Genomic DNA, 19,235 nt, shown 5'->3' on the forward strand with positions numbered 1-19,235 from the left:
AAGAAAATGAAAGAGACAAAGAGCACATGGATTCACTGAATCCATGAATAAAACTATTGAGAACAGAAATGGTAGGCATCCTTGATCCTGGGCTTAAGTTCTAGCCAGGCAAAATATCAGCTGAAGCCCAGAAAAGTGACACAAGCCATTTAAGCCTCTGGATTCTTCCCTTGTAAAAGGAAAACGTTAGTTATGCCTGCATTAAGTCTGCTGTGATACTTATACTGTATCTTTGGTTAAAACTCTTGGATGCCCTCCTATTACCTTTGGGGAAAAACCAGGGTATTACCGGACCTCCAGGACCCTCACAGTATCATCCTTGGTGGCCGTCTGCTTTGTATTGCATACCTTTTTTCACATATAGCACATCTGCGCATGCGCACGCACGCACACACACACACACACACACACACACACACACAATTGCACAATAGACTATTATGCACCCACTGGATTTCAGCTCATTTTTTTCCCTTCCCTTACCTGATACTCTCAGGTGAGAGTCCTCTGTCACAGATTTTTATGATGTCATGTCTGTCCTTCAAAGTTCACATCTTAGTGGTATTTATATATTTTCAGAATTATTTAATTAGCTTCTGTCCTCTTATAAATTCATTGTGAACAAATCTCTAACACCTAACCCTTTTCTCCCTGGAGCACAGTGAATGAAGTTCTTGAAACACAGATGCTTAATAAATATTTGATGAATGAATGAATGAATGAGTATTGTGAGGATTCAATGAATTATTGCTGCTATGCTTAGCACATGCAATTAGTGGAAAATCAAGTTCAAGTTAATACAATGGAAACCTTAAAATAAAACAAAATAAACCTAGAGAGGTAGCTAGAACCTGTTTTCTGGAAGTGATGGGCTTGAATCATCATGAATAGTTTTTGTCAAGAAGAAATTACAGGAAAGGAAACCAGAAGTAACTCATGGTTACATTCCTAAAGAACAGGGATCTTAGTCAACTTGGAATAATTCACAGTTATTAAGAGGGGGAAGTAGGTCTCAAGATAAGGGACAAAGTATTCCTCCTTTCTCTTTTTTTTTTTTATTAGTGAAACACCATGAGGTACAGTTGTAGATATACAATATTTTGTGCTTGGGTTTGATTATACAATGATCAGATACCCATCCCTCCACCAGTGCCCATTTTCCACCACCATGGATAATATGCCCCCCACCCCCATCCCCTCATCCCCCCCTGCCTCTGTGGCAGGGCAATCCCCTGTGTTCTCTCTCTCCTTTTGGGTGTTATGGTCTGCAAAAGAGGCATTGAGTGGCAAACATGTTCAGTCCATAGTCCACTTTCAACATGCATCTCCCCTCCTGGGAGGATCCTCTAAATACCCTTTATTTGGTGTTCCCTTCTCTATCTGAGCTGCCCTTTCCTCTAGAATGCCCGACTGGCCACTAAGCTATGGAGTAATCCTCCTGGTGCTGATCTCAGCTATTCTTGGGTATTAATCTCATATTTTGTTACTTTATATCCCCCAGATGAATGCTATCTTTCTATGTTATCCCTCTCTTTCTGACTCATTTCGCTTAGCATGATACTTTCCATGTTGTACCACTTGTATGTAAATTTCATGACTTCATCTTTTCTAACAGCTACATAGTACTCCATTGTGTAGATGTACCAAAGTTTCTTTAACCAGTCATCTGTTCTTGGGCATTCAGGTTTCTTCCAGTTTCTGGCTATTGTAAAGAGTGCTGCAATGAACAAACAAGTGCAGATGTCACTTCGACTATACATTTTTGCCTCTCTGGGATATATTCCCAGGAGTGGTATTGCTGGGTCAAATGGGAGCTCAATTTCTAATTTTTTGAGAATCGTCCATACTGTTTTCCAGAAGGGCTGAACCAGTCAACATTCCCACCAACAGTGAAGGAGTGTCCCTTTCTCGTCACATCCACGCCAGCATCGGTTGCTTTTGCTCTTTTGAATGTGGGCCAGTCTCTGAGGTGTGAGATGGTATCTCATTGTGGTTTTGATCTGCATCTCCCTGATGATTAATGATATAGAGCATTTTCTCATGTGCTTTTTTGCCATTCGGATTTCTTCTTTGAGAAAGTTTCTGTTCATTTCATTGCCCCATTTTTGGATGGGGTTGGATGTTTTCTTCTTGTGGAGTTTAACCAGTACTTTGTATATCCTGGATATCAACCCCTTGTCAGATGGTTATTCGGTGAATATCCTTTCCCATTCTGTAGACTGTCTTTGTATTTTGGTCACTGGTTCTTTGGAGGTGCAGAAGCTTCTTAGTTTAAGATAGTCCCATTTATCTATCTCTGTTTTCACTTGCTCGGCCAGTGGCGTGGCATCTTTGAAAATACCATTAGCTTCAATGTCATGGAGGGTTTTGCCAACTTTATCTTCAATGTACCTTATGGTTTCTGGTCTGATGTTGAGGTCTTTAATCCATTTTGATCTTACTTTTGTACATGGTGTTAGGCAGAGTTCTGAGCCTATTTTTTTGCATGTAGCCGTCCAGTGATGCCAGCACAATTTGTTAAAGAGGCTTTCCTTACTCCACTTCACATTTCTTGCACCTTTATCAAAGATTAGATGATCATATGATTGAGGGGAGATGTCAGTGTATTCAACCCTGTTCCATTGGTCTGCAGTTCTGCCTTTGTTCCAGTACCATGCTGTTTTAATTATTACTGCTTTGTAGTAGAGTTTGAAGTTAGGGAGGTTGATACCTCCCATTTTCTTTTTCCCAAGAATTGCTTTAGCTATTCGTGAGGGCTTATTGTTCCATATAAATTTCAGGAGTGTTTGCTCCATTTCTTTGAAGAATGTCATGGGTATCCTTATAGGCATTGCATTGAATTTATACAATGCTTTTGGTAGTATTGCCATTTTGACAATGTTAAGTCTCCCGACCCATGAGCAGGGGATATCTTTCCATTTCCTCATGACCTCTTTTATTTCCTGAAGTAGCGTTTTGTAGTTTTCTTTGTACAGGTCCTTTACTTCCTTAGTTAAGCTGATTCCTAGGTACTTGATTTTCTGGGGCACAATTGTGAACGGGATTGTTTTTTTCATGTTGCTTTCTTCTCTCTCACTGTTTGCGTATAGGAAAGCCATGAACTTTTGGGTATTGATTTTATAACCTGCAACTTTACTATACGAGTGTATTGTTTCTAGGAGTTTTTTGGTGGAGGTTATTGGGTTCTCTAAGTAGAGTATCATATCATCTGCGAATAGTGAGAGCTTGATTTCTTCCTTTCCTACCTGAATGCCCTTAATATCTTTTTCTTGCCTAATCGCTATTGCAAGTACTTCCAGTACTATATTGAACACCAGTGGAGAGAGTGGGCATCCCTGTCTCATCCCTGATCTTAGAGGGAAGGCTCTCAGTTTTTCCCCATTGAGGATGATGCTTGCTGTAGGCTTGTGGTAGATGGCTTTAATTATGTTGAGGAAGGTCCCCTCTATACCCATTTTGGCTAGGGTTTTCATCATAAAGGGGTGCTGGATCTTGTCAAATGCTTTCTCTGCATCTATTGATATAATCATATGTTTTTTATCTTTTCTTTTGTTGATATGATGGATTATGTTGATTGATTTTCGAATGTTAAACCATCCTTGCATCCCTGGGATGAATCCTACTTGGTCATGGTATATGATCTTTTTGATGAGTAGTTGGATTCTATTTGCTAGTAGTTTGTTGAGGATCTTTGCATCTGTGTTCATCAGGGATATCGGCCTGTAATTCTCTTTCTTTGTGGTATCTCTGTCTGCTTTTGGTATCAGTGTGATATTTGCTTCGTAGAAACTGTTTGGAAGTGTTTTTGATATTTCAATTTCGTGGAAAAGCTTAAAGAGCATTGGGAGTAAGTCCTCTTTAAAGATTTGGAAGAATTCACTAGTGAATCCATCCGGGCCAGGACTTTTGTGCTTGGGGAGACTTTTTATTACCATTTCAATATCCTTGATGGTGATAGGTCTGTTCAGGTATTCCAGGTCTTCTTGGTTCAGCCTTGGGAGTCTGTAGGAGTCTAGGAATTTATCCATTTCCTCGAGGTTTTGATGTTCCGTGGCATAAAGCTTCTCAAAGTACTCCCTGAGGATCCTCTGAATTTCTGTGGTTTCTGTTGTGATGACCCCCTTTTCATTTCTGATTCGGTTTATTAGGGTTTTCTCTCTCCCTTTCTTTGTGAGTTTTGCTAGAGGCTTATCGATCTTGTTAATTTTCTCGAAGAACCAGCTTTTGGTTTCATTGATCTTTCGGATTGTTTTTTGGGTTTCCATCTCGTTAATCTCTGCTCTGAGTTTTATTATTTCCTTTCTCCTGTTCGGGTTGTGCTCCTTTTTTTGGTCCTTCTCCAAGCTCTTAAGCTGTGAGGTTAGGTTACTTATGTGTGCTCGCTCCTCCTTCCTGAGGAATGCTTGTAGAGCTATAAACTTTCCTCTTAACACAGCCTTTGCTGTGTCCCATAAGTTTTGGTAACTCGTGTTCTCATTTTCATTCATTTCTAGGAATCTTTTGATTTCCTCTTTGATTTCCTGTCTAATCCACTCGTTGTTCAATAGTGCACTGTTTAATTTCCAGGTGTTTGATTTAGTTTTCTGTTTTTGTGTGTGATTTACTTCTAATTTCAGCGCATTATGGTCTGAGAAGATTGTTGATACAATCTCTATCTTCTTAATTTTATGGAGGCATGTCTTGTGGCTCAGTATGTGGTCTATCTTGGAGAATGTTCCATGTACGCTTGAGAAGAATGTGTATTCAGCTTTTTGTGGATGAAGTGTCCTGTATATATCTACTAAGTCCCTTTCTTCCATTGTTTCCCTCAAATGAAGTATGTCCTTGCTAAGCTTGAGTCTGGTTGATCTATCAAGAGGTGACAAAGCAGTGTTAAAGTCTCCCACTAGTATTGTGTTGCTATTGATGTCTTTTTCCAAATCTATGAGTAGTTGTTTTAAGTACTTTGCTGGTCTCTCATTAGGTGCATATACATTTATTATTGTAAGTTCTTCCTGTTGTACAGATCCTTTGATCAATAAGAAATGGCCTTCACTGTCTCTTACGACCTTCCGCACTCTGAAATCGATGTGGACTGATATAAGGATGGCTACCCCAGCTTTTTTATGGGAGCTGTTTGCCTGTAGGATTGTTTTCCAGCCTTTGACTCTGAGTCTGTGTTTGCTTTGACTATTGAGATGCATTTCTTGCAGGCAGCAGAATGTTGGGTTCAATTTTCTAATCCATCCTGCCACTCTATGTCTTTTAATTGGTGCGTTTAGCCCATTGACATTGAGAGAGATTATTGTTATGGGATTTTGTCCCATTGTTCTGTTAAAATTTGGTGTATTTGAGGGGCCTTTCTTGCCTTAAAGTAGTCCATTTAGTTGTTCTTGTAACCATGGTTTTGAGTCTATGAAGTTCCTGAGCTGTTGTTTGTGAAACTGTGTGTTGTTCCTTCTATTATGAATGAGAGTCTTGCTGGGAAAAGTATTTTTGGGGAGGCATTTATTTCATTGAGTTTTTTCACTATGTCCCACCACTGTTTTCGGGCCATGAGGGTTTCATCAGAAAAATCAGCTGTGAATTTTAAGGATGCTCCTTTGTAAGAGATTTCTTTCTTCGATCTTGCTGCTTTCAGAATTTTGTCTCTGTCTAAGGTTTTGGTCATTTTGATCAGAATGTGTCTTGGGGTATTTTTATTCGGATTTCTTCTAGCTGGTACCCTTCGGGCCTCCTGAATGTGGTCACAAGTTTTCTTCAGCTCTGGAAACGTTGTAGCAATGATGTCTTTGACAGTTTCTTCTTCATCAGGGTTTTCTTCCTGTCCCTCTGGGACTCCAATAATTCTTATGTTACCCCTCTTGGCTTCATCACGATCTTCTCTTGCCATCTGTTCCCGAATTGTGAGTCTCTTTTCCATTTTCTGCTCTTTTCTGGAGAGTCTCTGAACTTCATCTTCGAGCTCACTGATTCTGTTCTCAGCAGCTCTTACTCTGCTGCTGAGGCCTTCCACTGAGCTTTTCAATTCGCCTACGAGATTTTTGAGGTCTGACATTTCTGATTGCATTTTCCTCATTTCTGCCTTCAGATCCTCTTGTCTTCTATTGGCATTGCTTTCCATTGTTTCTTTTAATTCCGTAAGCATCCTAAGTAGCTCCCTTCTGAATTCCTTGTCAGAGAGGTTGTCTAACACTGCAGTACTGTTGGTGTCATCTGGGCTAGACTCTTCAATATGAAAGTTTGGTGGGCTTTTGCGTTGCTTTACCATTGTGAGAGGTGTGGTTTAGTCCTTCATGTTCACTGTTACTATTCTGCTTGATATGCAGTGTGAGTTAAGATAGACTTATGAGTTATTGGCTACTGTGTTTCTAGTGGCTGAGCTAAAATAGAGAAGTTTCCATCTAAGAAGGTAGCTTATGGTTCCTATGACATACGTAGTGGGAAAATATTTTGTTGCCGCATTAGCGGCCGCGACTCTGGAAAGAGTCCCTGGCACTGGGCGAGGAGTTCGGAACGTCTCCTGTTTGGAATTGGAGCCGTTCAGCTTTGTTGCCCAGAGCTGGGCCTCCGTGCCCGTCCCGCGCAGATCAGGGGTTGAAAACCGGCTTTCTAGGAGCTGGATCTAGCTGTGCATGCCCAGAGAGGGTCCCAGGCCCTTGGGGGCGGGCTGTACCTGTTTGGAATTGGAGTCGTTCAGCTTTGTTGCCCAGAGCTGGGCCTCCGTGCCCGTCCCGCGCAGATCAGGGGTTGAAAACCGGCTTTCTAGGAGCTGGATCTAGCTGTGCATGCCCAGAGAGGGTCCCAGGCCCTTGGGGGCGGGCTGTACCTGTTTGGAATTGGAGTCGTTCAGCTTTGTTGCCCAGAGCTGGGCCTCCGTGCCCGTCCCGCGCAGATCAGGGGTTGAAAACCAGCTTTCTAGGAGCTGGATCTAGCTGCGCATGCCCAGAGAGGGTCCCAGGCCCTTGGGGGCGGGCTGTACCTGTTTGGAATTGGAGCCGTTCAGCTTTGTTGCCCAGAGCTGGGTCTCCGTGCCCGTCCCGCGCAGATCAGGGGTTGAAAACCGGCTTTCTAGGAGCTGGATCTCCCCCTTTCTCTTAAGCAGTGAGTATTCCTCTTAGAATACCAGTGGTCTCCAAGTGCAGCCTAATGCAGAGGCTAACACAATCTGCTCTACTACAGCTTCAGTGTAAAATAAACTCCATGATTTTATCACCACTTCTCCAAGTCTCTGCCATGATGTACTATGATAATTCTCTGTCTTTCCATCATTGTGGGAAGACAGTAGGAGAGAACAAGAGGGCAGAGAACAAAAGAGCACCCCTGGAGTCCTGGAGTCATCTAGACCTTAGTTTGCCTCCTAGTTCTGACTTTCAATGGGCACATCAATTTCAGTGAATTGTTTAATCTCTTGGAACCTCAGTTTTTCCTCTCTAGGGGAGCTAAGCATTTAAACAGGTAATATAAATAAAGTGTAGAACTTTTTGCCCAGCACAGAGGTGGTACACAATCTATATTGGATTCCTTGTCTTCACAATATTATCTTTTCACAATGTTTTATTTTTAGACATCTGAACAATCACAATAAATATTACCCTAAGGATCTATAGAAAAGACTATAAAGGCTCTCTCTAACCTTTGAGCAAGCACATCCAGTAACACTTTCACTGGTTCAGTGATGAAGATGCTATCCTTCATCTTCTAAATAGGCTTTGCAATTGCTGACATGATGTGCTGTAAGTGTGGAATTGTTCCACTCCTGTGCCAGAGGTGATGCCAGCATAGGAGGGCTCTCCAGACCATCACTGATGATTTGAAGTCTGATAGATAACTTGAAGGGGCCATTACGATCCCTCAGAGCGTAATGAGCCTGTAGAGTAGATAACCTTGTGTAATTAGAGGTCTTAGACAATTTCCACCAGTAACCCTTATGATCAAGTTTTCTTAAGAGCCCTGAAAATTATACTTTATGGAATGCCAGCTTAATTCATGAGCAAAGCTTTTTAAAATGCCACATGAAATTCAGACTGGAGAAATCCATTATAATCGGCATTGGCATCATTATCACAGACTGCCACACAAATTCACATAGGCCATGTGTCAAATTATCTCTCCTCCAAGTGGTTGTGTGCATGAGAGACACTCACATAAACACATTCACTCCCACAGACAGACACAAATGCAGATTTTCAAACGCATAGTCAATATACACATTCATTCAAATACACAATTGTATGCTTTCTCAAATACATAGTTCACACAAATCACTAGTAAAAACTTTATAATACATGTACTTCAGCTTTTAGATGAAAATAAATCCTGCCCTCTACATTTGCATTGTAACTAAATTCTTTTATTAAATTTTCTTCTTATTGAATCACAGTGAGATACACAGTTACAAAGTTGTTCATGATTGGTTTTCAGTCATATAATTGTAACTAATTTCTTTACTCTCACTATTTTGTGTTCAGAAGTCTCAAAAAGTAGTTTTAGAGCCATCACTTACTATTCACACAGACGTACTTTTTTAAAAAGCATTAAGAGTAATCCTTGTGGTTGTGCTGAGTTGCTCTATTATGTTAATCATCAGCAGATATAAATAACTCTAAGTAAATGCAAACCCTTAAAACATCTTAGGGAAACTAAAATAATGGATTGAGAGCAAATAAGATATAGAGTTTCAAATACATATTTTAGTGACCATATAATGCCAATTCCAAAAACTTAATTTGGGCTTGCTATACCTAAATCATTTTATTTTTATTAGGTCTCCCCAGAAATATTTATATGATAATGGAATATTTTATAGCGAGAAGAGGGGGGGAGATACTTATGAGCCAAGAAGAAAAAAGAAGAAACTACCTCATCAATAGTATTAAATTCCAAGAGAGATGCAAATTGAATTATCAGCTCAAAGTGTGGACACCTGAACTGAACAGGGAGGAAAGAGGACCAAATAAAATCACATCTTATTTCTTAACCTCAAGTAAGAATTTGGATTCTTGAATGGCCGGAATCCTTGGAAGCTGCATGTCTAGATATTTCCATGGGCGAATCTAAATGAAACCAGCTACTCTTTGTCTCAGTTAATATTAACAAGAATCTGTAGAGATAGTCATCTCTGATTTTTCAATTTGAAATTGAAATTTCAACTTGAAATTGAGTTAAAATTATTTTAACCCATGACTATTTCCAGTATTTTTTTCACCTATTTGATATTCAGCACAGGTGAATCTTTAGGTGACCAGTTCACCAGTTCTCAAGAGAACTAGTGATTTCAGAGCTGGAGGACTGCACAGGAGTCCACCAGGAAATACAATGCTATGAGAGGAGAGGTTATTGGTGCCTGCACTGCTTGTTTAATGAGTAATCATCTCTTCTTCCACTAAGGAAAAGCTAGAGGATAAATAGGTTAAAGGGAAAAACTAGAGACCTTGTTTAAGAGTTGCCAAAATGGAGAGAGAATGCAGTGGCATCCCCTTTTCATTATTAAAAATAAAAGGTTGTGGGAAATCACCACAGAAGAAGGAATAGCAAGAAAACTACATCATTCCAGTCTTCATTCTGGAAATGTTATTTTAAAATACAGTCAATTTTAGTGAATACACAGCTAGATGTTTTGCTCATATTCCAGTCAAACTATTTTTTGTTCTTTCCCTTTTGAGAGGAGAGGAAGAACCTAGCCCAAGAATCCACAGGTAGAATGTGGAGTGGGGGGCTGCAACCCAAGAGATGAATGCCAAGCCAAATGCCATTGGTTCTTTCTCTAACTCCCATTCAGTGTTGATCGTGATAGTTTTTCTCTCTGGTAATGTTGGCAATTATATTTTAATCAGCAGGTTATGGGAACATTTTCACTTATCCCATACTGTTTGTTCAAATTGCTCCTTACAACTTTATTAGGATCGTTTTCTGGCCCATAAAATCAGAAAACTTGTAATATGTCAAATGTGTTCTTTAAATGTCAATCCTATTCACTACTATTGACAAAGGTGGGAGGTTGGAGGCACCCCTGGTGGAGCTCAGGGCTTGCTTCTGGCTCTTTGTTCAGGAAATTACTCCTGGCAGGGCTCCGGGGACCACATGAGGTGCTCTCAGTGGAACAAGGTCACTTGCATGCATGCCTTAAACCCTGTACTATTTCTCTTGCCCCTATCCCTTATATTTTTTTTAATTAGGGTATAACCATGACTCTATACAAACATAAAATGAGCACATATGTAAAAAGTGTTATTAGATGAATAAGTGAATGAAAGAACCAGTAACATGTCACATTTAGTTCAAAGAAGAATGTACGTGTCACATCACACATAGCCCATCAGGTGTGCATATCTGCATTTACAAACAGAGCAAATCTGGCCAGTATTTATGGAGTACTAACTGATTACATTCCACCAGACACAGCAAACTTCTGGTGACAAGAACCATTTTCATTAGTATCCAGCTTCAAACAACTTTCATAGATGTAAAATAGCTGAAAGACATTGAAAGAGAAGACCCAGAAGAATATGCTAGAAAAAATACCCTAATCAGTGATTTCTTTTTCCCATTTCAAAATATTTCACAATTTTTCCTGACATATATTTGAATTCTTTTAGCAAATATGTGAGCTTATCTAACCAAGTAGTATTTAACAGAGAAGAAAACTGTGATTAGAATGGTTAAAGCACGTATAATAAGCCATAACAATCTCTCGGAGAATCTTAAAATACAGATTCTGGGGCTCCATTTAAATCTAGGAAGTCAAATCCCACTTGGCAATATGCAGGAGTTGATGTTCCCACAGATCGTAATTTTGCCTGAATCTAAGAACAACTGTACTTATACAAAGATACACAGAAGTCTAGCGGCTATTGGAATGCAGTTTTTCTGATTCTTAGTCAGTAATCGACGATTGATAACCCTAATCTACAATGGATTTTTGGCATGTGACTCAGTGGCAGTGCCCTTCACTTTGCCAAGCTTTATAACCCCTACATAATATAAGAAAAGGAGAGCTCTTGAGGCAGAATAAAACAGAATAAGACTCCCTCGGTGTCTTGTTTCCATTCTCTAAGTACGTTACTGCTTGGCAAATGCATCAACTTAATTAAAACTAAATGTAATTCTAATGCACCAATTTGATTTAAAAATAATCTTCACAGTCACCAGGACATCAAAATGCAATTAAGGCTATTTGCGGAAAGTCTCTGATGCATATTATGTTCTGATGCTGCACTATGTCAAGAACCCAGATCTTCCCGAATGTCAGTAATGTGTTTAGCTGCCTCCCTTTCACTCAAATGCCTCTTTCAATTAGGTTCTGGAGAGCATGATCCATGACAGTTCAGGGACATTTACCAAATTCCATCCAAATGGCCCTTTAGCTGAATGTTTTTTCTCAAAGCTGGTCTATGGACTTGGAAAAGCGCGGGCAGTGTTAAGAATTACAGTCTTAAAACAAAATCATACTGCAAATTCAGGAGTTTGTTGTTACCTGTCCATGTGCTCAGACTATAAAAGGCTCTGGACCAGTATTATGGAAATTGAGGAATGGGTCTAGCGAAAAATTAAGCCATAGATCTAAAACTAATGGAGTCATTTGCTGGCTCCATTTTCTGTTCCGTTTAGCTTGCTTTTTCCAGGACCATCTGTTTCAGCTGAGTGGGTATGATTGCTATAAACTTGATTCGGGGTTCTTTTTGCCTAGTAGATAAAAAAGCATAAGAAAATAAAATTATCCCCAAAATATGTGCAGAATAAAAGGGGCAGTTCTGATGAGTTTTCATGAGGTTTGGGTAGTACAAGAAGCAGCCTAATCTCATGCTGTTAGAAATGAATTCAAACCTTGCTTATCAGTGGTGAACTCCCTGAAACTTCTTATTTGTGTGCAAATGCAAGAGATTTAGTCATCTCCCCCCAGGTCATTCGCCTTGACTCCTCAACTCCTCCAACTTTATTACAACCCAGCCTCTGGGCCCTGCTATAAACTTTGTGGATACAAGCCAAGCTGGAATGGAGGGAAAAGACGGAGATAGGAATGTAAAGAGTTAGAAAAGCTTTTCTAAAGTTCTGGATTGCACAAAAGGTCAATGTCTGAAGTCACTTAAGAAAAGAGGTCAAAGATGTTTTTATTAACCATCTTTGCCAAAAGTCCCAAAGAGTGGGTCACTCTGAAAGTACTGATCTTTAGATTTTTGGATTCCAAAGTGGAAAAAAAAATCTATATTACTGTCATCCCATTGTTCTTCAATTTACTTGAGCGGGTTCCAGTACCATCTTCGTTCGTCCCAGCCCTGAAATTTTAGTAGCCTCTCCTTACTCATTTTTCCCAACGCTGCTGTATTGGAGGCTCTTTCAGGGTCAGGGGAATGAGACCTGTTATTGTTACTGTTTTTGACATATTGAATACACCATGGGTAGTTTGCCAGGCTCTGCTGTACATATGTACATATATATATGCATATATGTGTACATATATATGTATTTTAGGGAGAAATTAAAATGTTAAGCTCTTACTATATACCACAGCTCCAAAGACGTCCATATCTGCATTCTCAGATAGTCTACATAGTAATTTTACAAGATAAATATAATTTATAAATTTGTTATACATGGTATGTAGTGAAAATATAATTAAGGTAGCTGAGTTTTTACTTTTGGTTGTTTGAGAGTGTTTTGGGGGGTGGGGAGACTACACTGAGTTGTGATCAGGGCTTATTCTTAGCTCTGTGAATTTTGATCACTTCTGGCAAGGCTTGGGAGTACTAGGGATTGAACCCAGTTTGAACCCATATGGATGCCTGAGAGCAAACTCAGGTCAGCCTGCTTAAGCAAGTGCCTTACCCACTTTACTTTATCTCTGGCCTCCAAGGTAGTTGAGTGTTAAAGAGACATATAAATGTGCATCTTTTGTTTGGAGTAAATTCCACATTTGCTTTAGCCCCCTAACCTATGAGTTCTCATTGAGCACTAACACATACTGTAAATAACAACTTTTATGTACTTTTGCTTTAAAATCACCATTTCAAGGGTAGTCACTATGGAAATAGCCACCACTGCAGAGTTTTTAACATGTATTTTAAAGCATTACTTTCCTCAATCACAAACATACTGAGGCAGGTCTATTATTATCTTTACCTTACAGAGAAGAAAACTGAGAAAATTGAAAAATCTTTTTACCCTCATACTATGGTGCATACCCAAGATCTTGTATACTATGAACACTAAGGGGGGAAAATGTGCTATAATTTCTTTTCATTCAATACTTGAAGATGGAGGAATTTAAATAAAAGATAAATTTGAAAACTTCCTGGATATCCAGAATGTTATAAAGGAAAAATGGGGCCTGCAAGATAGCACAGCAGTTAGGATTGTACCTTGACTTAGTGCTTACATGCATGCACCAGGATTGGTGTTTGAACTCCTGCACCACATGACCACCAGATACCACCAGGTATAGCCCTGGAGGTCCCCCTTCCCACAAACACAGTACCAGAGTGGCCAGTGCTCCCTGACACTTCAGGACCATCATTTTGAACTGTCTGGCCCAGTTGGCTTATCAGAACTGGCCCTGAGGTCCTCTCTGAACTACTTGGGATGTCCTCCCATCCACCAAAAAATAAATAAGAACCCAGAACATTTTGACTTTTCTAAATGCATCCCAAAAGAAAGAAGGTGTTTCTCCAACACAGTGACCTCATTAGGAGGATGTCAGAGTCTCCTGGGACTCAGGCTTCACTTGGAGAATGGATAAAGACTGACTGTATTACTGTACAGGCTTGTCCAGCAACTCACAGTCACCCCACCAGAAGCCAGAACCCCTCATTAATAGAGAACTAAACTATCTTCCCAACACTATGAATAAGAGTTCCCTGTGCTGGCCAGATTGTTTGCTTCATCCCTAGGCTTGGTGCATACTTCACAGAAGTTTACCTGATAAGGGAAGACTGAATATCCCCTGTCCAAGTGGGAAAAAATAACAATGAGGAAGGCAGTGATTGTGGAGAATCAGCTCAAAGAGCAGCCATCCACCTCCCATGTACATCCTCCTGAATATACACTCTCAAACATTTTTCCTCAACACCGAGTGAGTTAATAATTGGCTTTTGTCTTTTATTCCTACTCTTGTTGATTGCCCAACATTCCTTGAGCTTTTTAAGACTTGCAGCATTTCAATGCTTCAATAAACCATGATGCAATCTACCTGAAAATTGACCTCTAAGCCTAAGACAAATTTTACAAAGATAAGACCAACAATGGGTGTTCTGGTCTATCTGCTCCAAAAAGGAAACAGGTGATTTCGATGTTTATGAATTGCATTATACCACCATGGCATATTGTTCTGGGTTATAACACAAGCAGAATCTTCACCTGAACTCATGCTGTCCTGTTGAGATTAATCAATATTTATTATTTTAATTTCTTGGAAGCCTGAAAATTGATGTGTCCCTCAGACGAGGGAAATGAAGGTAAGGTTCAATTATGAACTCAGCACATAATGGAACAAGAACCTGAGATCACTTGAAAGAAAGAGGATTGATGTTATGCCAGAGAACAGGTTTTTTAGAACATGCTTTGAGCGTAAGAACCTGAACACAGTAAGAATTGGCCCATGTAAAGAGGTCAGATGAGCCTCAGAAACACGAAACACCTGGAGACAGGAAAATCCTCACTGGCATTGTCTGTCCCGGTGCCCAGCAGGGGATGGAGAATTTCTGGTCTTCATTCCCACTGTGATCTGCTGCCCTAGAGCAGATGGGGCACATGCTATCTCTTTAGTGGCGGAACATAGTATACAAACCCCTTGAGTGGGAGAAGAAAACTTGAGGATAAGTTGAGAAGAGAACTCAAGAGTTGAGAGTGAGGGTCTATCACGCAGAGCCACAAGGGGTTGCCCCTAAAAGTCAAGGACACTGTGAGCTGGAGTCATGGAGTCAGCTTATCTCTACCCTGTAGTTGGAGTTCCTGAGGTTTCCTGGGTTCCCTGTGGATTAGCTAATTTGCATGATTTTCTGGGCTCCAGGGCTGTCCTGGTTGTCTAGCACCTGGCTTCAGGGCAAGTAGAGCTGAGGTTTCTGCTCTGTACATACTGGCCTAGGAAAATAATACTCCAATAAAGGAAGTGGTTGGGGTGGTTTGGGGGAGTTGATTAACAGTCTGTTGTTTAAGAAGGAAAATTAATCAACCTGCGGCCAAGTTTAAAACTGTGTTTAGACATAATTTTTTAAATAAACATTATATATATGTATATATATATAAATATATATATATATAGAGAGAGAGAGAGTGATTTTTATCTTGCATTCTTCCTTTGATTCCCACCTAGAGTTTATTACTGGCAAAGATTCTCAGTGAGTGTGGACTCCGGGAAATAATGCTGAGATTGTTGTGTTATATCCAGCAAGGTATGATGATGGTACAAATCCCACAAGCCATAGATTTGCTGCTGATCCAGATGTTAGAGAATTGTCTGGCATTCAGGTGCTGCCCTTAGCAAGAATCTGCCTATAACAACAAAAAAGAGGCATTAGAACTGACTGGTCCAGTTAGCTGAGTCCCATTGGGAGGAAGATGATTAGAGTGTTTAACTAATATCAGCAGAAATTGACCCATTTTTTCCCTCCTGACCCTTCTTTTTGATGACTGTGCTGTTTTCCTATCTCTAAAGACAATTTGCAGTTATATATATTTATTATATAACTATATATATTAAATGGTTATTATTGTACATATCTTGATTACGTGTTTTATTATATATTTTATATTTTTTATTATTCATCTTATTCACTAGGCAATTAACTTTAATGAAGACTTTACTTACACAGATAGAACTTGTGTCCAGAAGAGTGGGTCTTTCAGTTGGCATTCTGGACTGTTTGTTGCATGAGTGGCAAATAGAAAAAAAGGTGGGGGGAATGAGGGATGATGTAACATCCTTACTCACCAAGCAACTTTCTGACAGAGCATTTTTATAGGGGAAAGCAGAGTCCCCAACAGTGTCAGATGCACATCTGGTATTGCTCATAAAATTATAGTTGTGTTCCTGTGAGCACCTTCTTCTAATTGTGGCTTAGTCACATGGGTCCTACACTCAGGAACTGTACAGTTTCTGCACCCAGGATGAAGTGAGTCTCTAAACTCTAAAAATAGAAGTTGGATTCTAGTGGCAGCATCTCTTTTTCATCCTTAGGAAAAGGTGCTTCCCCCAATCCTCAGCTTTATTCCCTACTTAGGATTTCTTCCAAACCATCAGCAAAGTCATTGTAGTTGAGAATAACACATGGCTTCTTGGGTTATTAGGTTAAATAAAATCTGCTGGAGCTAAAAGGATTTTTCTACATCGACTTTCATTCTTGCTGCTTAATTAAATCCCTCACCTGGGAAAAGAGTAATTTTTTTTCAGCCATTTCACTTTCTGTGGCATCAGCATGAAGCTGTGACTCCTGAAATACCAAAATGCCAGTTGTGTTTATTGCTTCAGGTGCAATATGTCTGTTATATTTGGAATCCCCTACGAAGATAGATATTAACTGAGAATTGAAAATGACGGCAGAGGAGATTGAATCAGAATAGCAAGATGAACACAAAAATCTACTTCTCCTCATGCTCAATCCCTAATAGTGTCAGGGAAAAAATGTATTTTTTAAAGAATGCCTCATAAAACTACTGAAAAATAAGAAATAATGCTATCAGAGAACAAAAATCTTGGTAATTTCCTGGCAGGCTACAACAAATGATTGGATTGAGAAGAATGAATAAGACCAGTGATCAAAGAACGTCAAGAAAAGAAAAACAAAACAAACTTCATAAGTTGGTAGACATTCAAAGAGACACTAGGCACACAGCAAGTTCATTGAAGAATTTAAGAATATCTCTGGTGACTTGATTACATTTGTAGCCCAAATTAGTCATCCTTCCCTTGGTCATGAGGTTAAACAATTCCTCTCACCCAATTCCCTATATATGGACAAGTTTTGTGACTTGTTTTGTCCAATAAAATAAGTGGGGTGATAATTGGTTCCTTTTGATACTATGCAAAATGAAGAGACCATGTATGTTTTACATTTCCATTTGCTTCTTTTGAAACTTCTGCCATTTCTATAAATGTCTAACTACCACCCTAAAATAGGAGAAACATGGAATAGTGCAGAAGTCATCCCAAACATCCCAGTCAGCAGTCAGGCATCTGAGTGATATCTTTAAGGTTTTGATTTTGACACATTACTGTGGCAATTCTAAATGATACAGACTCTCAAATATGTTTGTAATAATACCACCTTATTGCTTTTGAGCACTAAGCAGCAATGGTGTTTGAGCCTAAATTAAACTAATACCTATACTCTAAAGAAAAGGAACCTGTACTTCAAGAGGGATCCACAGTAGTCTGAGAAAGAAAACAATTGTGCTCAGATAACTGTTCATACCTGCTAGAGGGCAGAAGCAAAAGGAAAAGGCAGCTTTACTTAGGAGATAAATTAGCTTAATTTCTCCCTCACCAAGGTTTAGAATGTCCTCTTCTCCCGGTTGTTGGTGGTTGTGCTACAGTACCCACTCTTGCTAGACCATATAATTACAAGCATCCCAAAATCATATGTATCAATTCATATACTGTGCCTTTTAAAGAGTGCCTGAAATGCCCTGCCACAGAGGCAGGGTGGGATGGGGGGGATGGGGGTGGGAGGGATACTGGGATCCGTGGTGGTGGGAAATGGGCACTGGTGGAGGGATGGGTATTTGATCATTGTATAATTGAAACCCAAGCACAAAAATTTGTAAGTCTACAACTGTACCTCATGATGTCTCACTAATAAAAATTTTTAAAAAATAAAAAGTGCCTGAAATTAGTCACATTCAGAGAAGAGACCCATTGAGGAAATAGATGAACGTAGTAACAGAAAAACCTACCCAGGTACTAAGGCAATTCTATTTCTGTTTTCAATCATTAATATAATAGCACTGTTTTCCCCTTGTTCGTCGATTTGCTCGAGTGGGCATCAGTAACATCTCCATTGTGAGACTTGTTGTTACTGTTTTTGGCATATCGAATACATCACAAGGAGCTTGCCAGACTGCCATGCGGGTGGGATACTCTCGGTAGCTTGCCGAGCTCTCTGAGAGGGACAGAGGAATTGAACCCAGGTCAGCCACGTGCAATGCCAACACCCTACACGCTGTGCTATCACTCCAACCCATTAATATAATATTTTTTAAAAATAAAAAATATAAAAATTGCAGGGGCTGGAACAATAGTACAGTGGGTAGGGTGTTTGCCTTGCACATGATCAACTCAGGTTCGATTCCCAGCATCCCATATGGTCCCCTGAGAACCGCCAGCAGTACTTCCTGAGTGCAAAGCCAGGAGTAAGCCCTGAGCATCACCCAGTTTGACCCAAAAATTAAAAAAAACTGCAGAAAGAGGGAGGGGAGAATAATAATGATATGAAATAAATAAAATGACTAATTTTGGTCAATGGTAATCAAAAAAATCAAATACATATATACATCAACATATAAATGTAAAGGCATGGACAAGAATCTAAGAAGAAACTTAAGAAACCACAGTGGTCACCTCTTGAGGACTGTGGGGCAGAACATAAAGGGGTCTTGCACCTTGAAGCTTAACCACTTCCAAAGTTTGGAAGTTTTCACAATTAAGGAAGCATGATCATCTCTGAGTACAAAAGTAAAGCTAAAGATTATTTTCTTTAAAACAACACAGACATTACATTTGCTTTCAATATCTAACAAGTACCATAAATGGATAAGACTGGTAAAAATCTTATCTATTTTATTTCTCTTTATTTCATGATTACCCTTGTAAAATTAAGAACTATTACTTCAGAAATGACATCTGCACCTGTATGTTCATTGCAGCATTGTTCACAATAGCCAGAATCTGGGAACAACCCAAGTGCCCAAGAATAGACGACTGATTAAAGAAATTTTGGTACCTCTACACAATGGGATACTATGCGGCTGTTAGGAAAGATGAAGTCATGAAATATGCTTATAAGTGGATGGACATGGAGAGTATTATGCTAAGTGAAATGAGGCAGAAAGAGAGGGACACACATAGAAGGACTGCACTCATTTGTGGAATATAGAATAACATAATGAAACTGACACCCAAGGACAGTAGACACAAGGGCCAGGATTATTGCTCCATAGTTGGAAGTCTCATGAGCTGGGGGAGAAGGCAGCTGGAATAGAGAAGGCATCGCTAAGACAATGATGGTTGGAGGAATCGTTCGAAACGGGAAATGTGTGCTGAAAGT

General features: G+C 39.7%; 1 protein-coding gene across 2 annotated transcripts in view; it reads left to right on the forward strand.

Moving 5' to 3' along the window:
• STAC (SH3 and cysteine rich domain) overlaps positions 1-19,235 on the forward strand; it is a 156,869-nt gene that overhangs the window by 126,428 nt on the left and 11,206 nt on the right. The window lies entirely within an intron of this gene.

Source organism: Sorex fumeus, unplaced genomic scaffold, assembly GCF_029834395.1.
Source record: "Sorex fumeus unplaced genomic scaffold, SorFum_2.1 ptg000072l, whole genome shotgun sequence".
Taxonomy (NCBI): domain Eukaryota; kingdom Metazoa; phylum Chordata; class Mammalia; order Eulipotyphla; family Soricidae; genus Sorex; species Sorex fumeus.